The sequence below is a fragment of the Asparagus officinalis genome, chromosome 10 (genome assembly GCF_001876935.1).
Source record: "Asparagus officinalis chromosome 10, Aspof.V1, whole genome shotgun sequence".
NCBI lineage: Eukaryota > Viridiplantae > Streptophyta > Magnoliopsida > Asparagales > Asparagaceae > Asparagus > Asparagus officinalis.
The window spans coordinates 29,683,922-29,691,978 of record NC_033803.1 but is presented as its reverse complement, the minus strand read 5'-3'; the positions used below and the strand labels follow the sequence as shown (position 1 = coordinate 29,691,978).

The following is an 8,057-nucleotide window of genomic DNA, read 5'->3' as shown; positions in this document are numbered from 1 at the left end:
CTCTCTCTCTCTCTCTCTCTCTCTCTTCGACTACCGAATAAAATTGTTAATGAACTATCAAACATATATTTGGTTAAATTTCTATGAAAATTTTATCAAATTAATAAACGACAACAAATTAATCAAACATATCTTTGGTTAAATTTTATTTATTTATAAACCAGATACTAAAAAATATATTTTTTTATTAAATGAATTATCGCTTCGAACTTGATCATTAATAAACGAATAATAACCAAATATTAATTAATTTTTCAATTCACTTTTACACTAAAATGAATTTATAGCAGAATATTACAATTATTTAGAGCATAATACTTAATTTTGTTAACATAATCAATATTTGAGAATATAAATTGAGAATCACCGTTCATGCTACTCAATAGATCTCTCTTACACACAATCTAATTGTTGACATTGAGGAGATTGGGATAGTTTATGTGCACAAAGCTGTGAAGAGACTTAATAGGGGATATTTATAGAACTATAGATATATTGTTTTATTACGTCATTATGTGTGAGTTGTTGGGGTAGTATTGTTATATTTGCACCATACAATATTATTAGACATCTATTTTTCAAATGCAACTCATTTGTAGTTCTTCATAGTTGATAGCTGTAAAAATCGGTTCAAAATAAAAATAAAATTAAGATCAAACAACATTAACGAATTGTAGAAAAGAGGCGAGGGCCGTGCTTGGCACGGGGTACATACTAGTATATATATATGAGGAAACTGGGGGTGAGCTGCCAGCGTTCGAGTTCGGTGCGCTGCAGGGGGTTTTTTGAAAATAAACCCTATTTTTGAGCGCTCGTGACCCAGCTGTCATAGCTGTCTCTCCCCAAAAAGATCCCCCCTCTCGTTCCCCAGATCTCTCCCCAAATCCGCCCTCTCTCGTTCGATCTCGCTCTTGAGGTGAAAACCCTCCCCCCTTTCGATCTCTCTCCCCAGAAAACCCCGACCGCCGCCGCTCGTTTCATCTCGTGAGGCCAACCCCGACTCCCCCTTTCAATCTCTCTCTCGTGAGGCCAACCCCGACCTCGTTTCATCTCGTGAGGCCAACCCCGACTCCCCCTTTCAATCTCTCTCTCGTGAGGCCAACCCCGACCATCGCTCTCTACTCCAACAACCCCGACGCCGACCGTCACTCTCTCCGTCGACAACCCCGACGCCGACTGTCCCCAGATCCCGGTAAAATTTCAAAAATCCCTCTGCATCCTTCTCTCGATCCATAGTAATTAAGAAAATACATTACGCTATCAACAGAAGTTTTTTCTTTTGGTTTTGGTTTTGGTGGGGGGTGGGGGTGGGGGGAATCACCGTCCCAGATCTCGACATCCTCCTTCAGTTTCCGATACACAGGTGTAGCTGACCACACAAAGAAACAACCTAGGCGTAGGACCCTGTTTAGCTCTAAAAGCAGTGTGCCACCTATTTTCAGTCAAGAACAAGCTTGTTAGAACTAATTAGGAAAGTAGGAAACCATAGTAGCTAGAATTTGGAAGGGCAAAAACAAAAAATCTTATATACAGGGAACTAATAGCATCATACTAAATGTAATTTCTTGATTTTGTTTCCAATTGTGATTCTTCTGTAGTCTGTTATATGATTATTATTAAAAAATATTATCATGCTTTGCGAAATGGGAGAGGGTAAGAGTATTGAATAATAAAGGTTATGATAATTTTCAGTGTTTACTTTGCGAAATGGGAGAAGGTAAGAGTATTGAATACTAGTGAAGAGACTAATTTGTTTTCATGCTTATCTTTGTTAGCTAAGCTTACTGCCATTAAATTCTAACCACCACAGAAATACTAAGTTGGTTTTTCTTGAATTTATTTTCTTCTTTAGGAGTTCGGAATGGAGTCAACAAATTCAACTAGTGTAGAGTTCGGAATGGGAGAATCAAGTGTTATTGGAAGCAAAACTGCGGCCAATACTGTAAATGCTCCTAAACCACTTATAGGAATGAATTTATTTTCTTGTTTTGTCTTTACATCATCAATTACTTTTCTCATGTTATTAAACTACTTCAACTGTCTGACACAGTGTAAATTTTTCATGTTCCAAATCCTACAGCATATCTCACACAGTGTAAATATTCTGCTACATTGGTGGAAATCAAACAATCTTAGCACTTTAAAATTATATATGTAGATACATGTGCTACCTTTCCAATTCTGACTAACTCCCAATAATTTGTCATGTAATTTGCAGCTAAATATATGCACGGGTGCTGGATTATGAGGTTTGTTCACTGGGTACCCCAGTCCATGTACGTATGAAAAGATTTGTTCCCTTTTTGTTTTTTGTTTCCTTACATTTTTCTGTATCAATCTATAATTTTATCAATTCTAAATTTAATTAGCACAGGTTGTTGGAGCACAGGATGTTGGAGCATACTTTTGAAAAGTCAAGATCAAAATCTTGTACAGTTACTCTATTGCAGAGAGCAAGATATGGTTGGTTGTAACTTTGGTTATGGTTGGTTGTAACTTTGGTTGTAACTTTTTTTGTTTTGAAACATGAAAACGACTCTACTGAACTTTGGTTGTAACTTTTTGGTCAGTTGTACATGAACCAGAAAGAAGTAGTTGATACTCTCTTGCATCAGGCAAAAATTGAACTGGGATCTGTTTGTGAGACTGGAGTATTGTACGTGGTTTGTATTGTCATTAGGACATGATAACAAGATCAAGGCTCACCTTTTGTATTGCATACACGCTTGTACTTCATTAAAGTTTCTGTAGCTTTAGGCTTGGAATTAGGGACTCCTAATCTATAAATACCTTAGGATGATAATTTGTTGATGATGTATTGACTAGCTATAATCAGGAAGTATCTTTGTAGGCTTAATATTTCTTTTCAACAGTACCGCCCCCCAGTGTGGCATTTATGAACATTAAGATCACTGATTACATGTTCTAAATGTTTATAATCATGTAAGTTTTGGATTTAGTAACACCTAGATGTAGACCAAAAATAATTCATACTATAGCCTACCATTTTGTGGCTGCTTCAGGCACAGAAAAATCACTCTTTTGTTGGGCATTACATTGAACATTCTGTACGATCATATTATGGATGTTCCTCTTAAATTGCAAAAGATTAAAATTCAAAGAGCATAAGGCAGCATGTAAGGCAATGATGCAAACACACCACAAACTTACCACAAACCATATTAAGTGAAAGTCGGCAATAGAAATTGATGAAGCTGTTTGTTGATGGTCCAACCATAACAATCACAAATTTCCCAAGACCAACATGTTTCCATTTTCCATTATGCTGCCAGGCACTATAAACATCAGCTCTTTCAGAGTAAATGAACTGGCTAACACAGAGCAATCAAAATACTATATCAACTTGCGCATAATAACAATGAGCTATTTGTCAACATCTCAAAATCCATACTAAGCAAGAAGTTTATGACTAAAATCCATACCAAGTAAAGAAGCCTTTGATTGACTATTTTTATTGATTTTTTCTTAATTAAGAGGGATCGAGAGAGGGCTCAAGAGGGATTTTGAAATTTTACTTGACAGAGAAATCGGGGCTGGGGTTGGGGGAGGGGTGGAGGGTCTTGGAGGGAGGACTGGAGATCGTGGTCGGCGTTGGCGTCGGAGGAAGGCAGAGGGAACCGGATCTGGACCTGAGGGGTGGTCGGCATCGGCGGACGGAGGGTGGTCGACGTCGCGGTGATGAGACGAACGCGGAGGTCGGCGGTGGTTACTGAGACACGCGCGTCCGGCGGCGGTCGGGTGTGGGCCTCCGGGGAGATTGAAGGGGAGAGTCGGGTTGGCCTCACGTAGATGAAACGAGGCGCGGCGGTCGGTTTTCTGGGAAGAGAGAGGATGAAAGGGGGAGGTTTCACGCTCACAGAGCGAGATCGAACGAGAGAGGGGGATTGGGGAGAAGATCTGAGGAACGAAGAGGGTCTTCTTTGGGAGAGACAGCTCGTGACAGGGGTGTCACGAGGCTCAAAATGGGGTTTATTTTCAAAAACCCTGCACGCCATACCGAATCGAACCGCTGCAGCTCACGCATTCCAAGTTTCCTATATGATATATATATATATATATAATATATATATATATATATGTATATATTAATATATATAATTATATTATATTATATATATTATATTATGTATATATATTATATAATATATATTTATTATATATTAATAATAGTATTATATTGTTTTGTTTCATTATATATAAACATATATATAGCATATATTACAATCATATAAAGTATACTAATATATATCACATATATATATATGATTATATAGTATATATATATATATATAATATATATATATATATATAGATATACACATAACATTATATATATATATATATATATATATATATATATACATATATATAGTAGTAATTGCTATATATATATACATATATTATATATATATATATATATATATATATATATATATATATGACAAAAATGGGTATGCTTGGTACCAAGCATAAATTTTGTGTTTGGTAGTGATGTGTCATATTCCCATCTTCTCATTCCAATTCGCAACCACTCTTCATCCCATGTGAATGTGGGCCCTGAATTTAATAAGTAAAGAGGAATATGCCACCTCACTACCAAGCACAAAAACTTGTGCTTGGTACCAAAGGGCTTTAGTAATGTATACTACTTTAAAAATTATTTCTCAAGAGAATTATTTGGAGTCATCGTAAAAAGTTAACTTAGTATAAAACTATCTAAGAATTAAAAAACTTAAAATTTAGCTAAAATATTTTGAGTAGAACAATTATTAATTAACTTTATCAAGTTGGCAAGTGACAATTTTATTTTAGCTAAAAAAAGCAAAGAAAAGAACAAGAAATTGTAAATAAAGATAAAATATGATTAGTCCGTTTTTTACACTTTAGTTTGTGTGTGTGTATACACACACACACACACACACACACGTAGAGTTGAGCTAGGCTACTATTAATAATATCCAACAAACAGATACTATCACTCTAATTTTAATAATCAAAACCCAAAAATAAAAACCTGAACCAGTAGATATGATCTACGACACATGAACTAGTTAGAAATAAAATTTTAAATGATTTCAATATCTCTTGTATTATATATCAAGAGGCTAAAATTGACCAACTTTAAGAAAATTTTGCAATTTTAAGAAAATTTTGAAACGTTTATTTTAATAAAATACTTTGTTTGAATTTATGATGATAAAGTCCTTTGAAGTTTTATTTCTAACTAGTTCATGTGTAGTAGATCACATATGCATGCTCGGATTTTAATTTTTAGGTTTTTATTTTTAAATTTTACTTAATAGTATCTGCTTGTTGAATACTATTAATAGTAGCCTAGCTCAACTCTATATATTTATATTGAAAAGTATTTGGATCAAGGGAATTTCAAAAAATATTTTTATACCCCAAGCTACACATGCTAAAACTTTTTTGCTTCAATTAAAAGTTAAAGTCAAGACTTTAGTGAAGTATACTACTTTGAAGTCATTTCTTAAGAGATTTGTTTGGACTTATTATAAAAGGTTGACTCTGTTAGGTCTCATGTTTATGAGCCTACTATCTAATCTAGTTTTGATAATTAACAAATAATTCATAACAATGTTTGTCGAATATTTAATTGCTTGTTAGGCATTCTACACAAAGATCCTCCGTTAGAGGTTGGATGGACTTGCGCCTACACGATCATATCTATTGGAGGATGGAAGGAATATTTGAATAAAGCATGATAACATTCAAGTCAAGATTAACGATCATCGCTTCATCCACATCACCATGATTGAGATTTAATGAAGACCTTATTGCTTGGGTATAGTCTTTTTAGGTTTATGCTTTGTGTGTTTACACTTAGAGATCAAATTTCATACACATGCATTTATTTTGATTTGTCGTTTATTTTGATTTATTGTTGTTTTGGATTATAGACTTAAAAACATGATTTTTTATCTTTCCTTAAGTCTTTAAATCTATTTTAAAGTGTTTCAAAACTTGAATTGAAAGAAATTCGTCAAAATCAAGTTTTATCATGTTCGTATGGTTTACCGATTTGCAAAATAATGTGTTATGGATTAATGACTTAATATAACTATTGTATATCTTTCATAAAGTCTATTAATCCATTCAAAAGAAGTTTCAAACTTGTTTGATATCATTTTGTCAAAATCAAGTGTTTTGAGATTTTGTATTTTGACTGATTATGTAGAATGATGAGTTTTCACAAAGGGAAAATGATATTTGAAAATTTTCTTTTCTAACATGTTTATTTTTATGTTTATAATCATTCCCCACTATTTTACTATTTTTAGAGTTTACGTTTAATTTACAAAATTAGATTTTAAACTAAAAACCAATGTCTAGAAAATATATCAGTTCTGGTCGACCGGGTCTTACCCGTCGATCGACCGGCTAGAGGATCTATTTATAGACCCTATAGATAATCGCCTATCAGTCGACTGACACAATATGTTCGGTCGACTGATGGTGTAGGATCAGTTGATCGGTACAACATTGTTGGTCGACCGATCAAGCTTGCATTGTTTCAGTCTGCTAATGGTAACATTGTTGGTCGATCGACCAATATTATCCGATCGATCGAAAGTACTGTAACAGTCATATTTCCAAACTCTGGGTTTTTGGGGATTTTGTTGTGTTTGGTTGATTTTCTTGGGTTTAGGACTTTTGTTTGACAGCCTATATACACCCCTCAGTCCTCAACACTAAGAACTATCTAAGAGAAGTTTAAAACAAGTTTTGCAAGTTTTGTTTAAGAGTTTTAAAGAAAAATCAAGTGTTTTTTTTTGTGAAGAAACATGCACAAAGAGGAGGATTTCAAGTTTCATCTTGAGGGAGTTCAATCACAATTGTTCAACCCTCTTTGTTTAGAAAAGTTTTTTTAAACTCATTATCTAGCTTGTTTATATTTAATTGTTATATTTTTTACTTGCTAGATTAATTTGAGTTTGATTTTAATTATACTCATTGGTTACACACACACACCCTTGAGCTTATATATTTTCATATATAGTATATTATTGGGTTGTGGGGTTGTAACATTGAGAGTGAGCTTAATTTTAATCTCACATTGTATTAGAGAACAAACCCTTTGTATTTTTACTTAATTGTTGAGATTATATTGTAATACACAATGACACTTAGAGAAGTGGTTGGTGACAGACGGGGTCAATTTCAAGAGGAGTGACGTTGGTAGTAAATCTTAGGGAGATGTTATAATTCTAAGCACTTGAGGAAGTTGACACGGGCTAGGCCAACACTTGGAGAGTGTGCTATATGATTATAATTGTGTGAGTTGTAAACGTCTATCAGTGAGCGTTGAAAACCAATTGTGTAGCTTTTTGTGTTGATAGTGAAGATTCTCCTCTTGGGTGAGGAGTGGAGACGTAGGTCGTGGTTCGACTGAACTTCGTTAACATTTCATTGTGTTTGTGATTGCCTTAGCATATTTCTTTTGTGCTCGTTGTTCATCATATTACTATATCACTATTGTTGCATGTTTATATCACCTATTATTTTATTGTATATCCTTGCACATATCTCATTGTATATAACTTTGCTAGGATATTAGCTAATAAGTTTTAACTTTGCATTTATAGCGGATTAGATTTGCAATTACCCTATTCACCCCCTTCTAGGGTACTTTCAGGCTCGAGTATAAAACTAATTAAGAATTACAAAAATCAAAATTTATTATGTCGGAAATAAAGCACTTATATTTATTTGGTCAACCTAGAACTATGATAAAATTTTGTAATTATCTTTGGTACAATAAGTATCTAGCCAAACACTTTATTCCGTTCTTTTTTTTCCTTTTTCAATTTTTTTCTTTTTTTTCTTTTTTTCCCCCCTCTCTCTCTCTCTCTCTCTCTCTCTCTCTCTCTCTTAAAAAGAACAATAAACTCTCAAATGAGGTAAGAATAAATTTTTTCTTATTATTAAGAGGCAAAGAGTAAAGAAGTAGAATAGAAGTTTTAAGATGAAAGGCTCGAGCGCTACATCAAATCCTATCTTATTGCTAAAACTTT

At 33.9% G+C, this 8,057-nt stretch overlaps 1 long non-coding RNA gene across 1 annotated transcript; it reads left to right on the top strand.

Annotated features, from left to right (window-relative positions):
• Positions 2,074–2,646, top strand: LOC109825833. The gene is made up of 2 exons (XR_002243109.1): positions 2,074–2,276; positions 2,375–2,646. It is a non-coding gene; the product is annotated as an uncharacterized LOC109825833 (long non-coding RNA).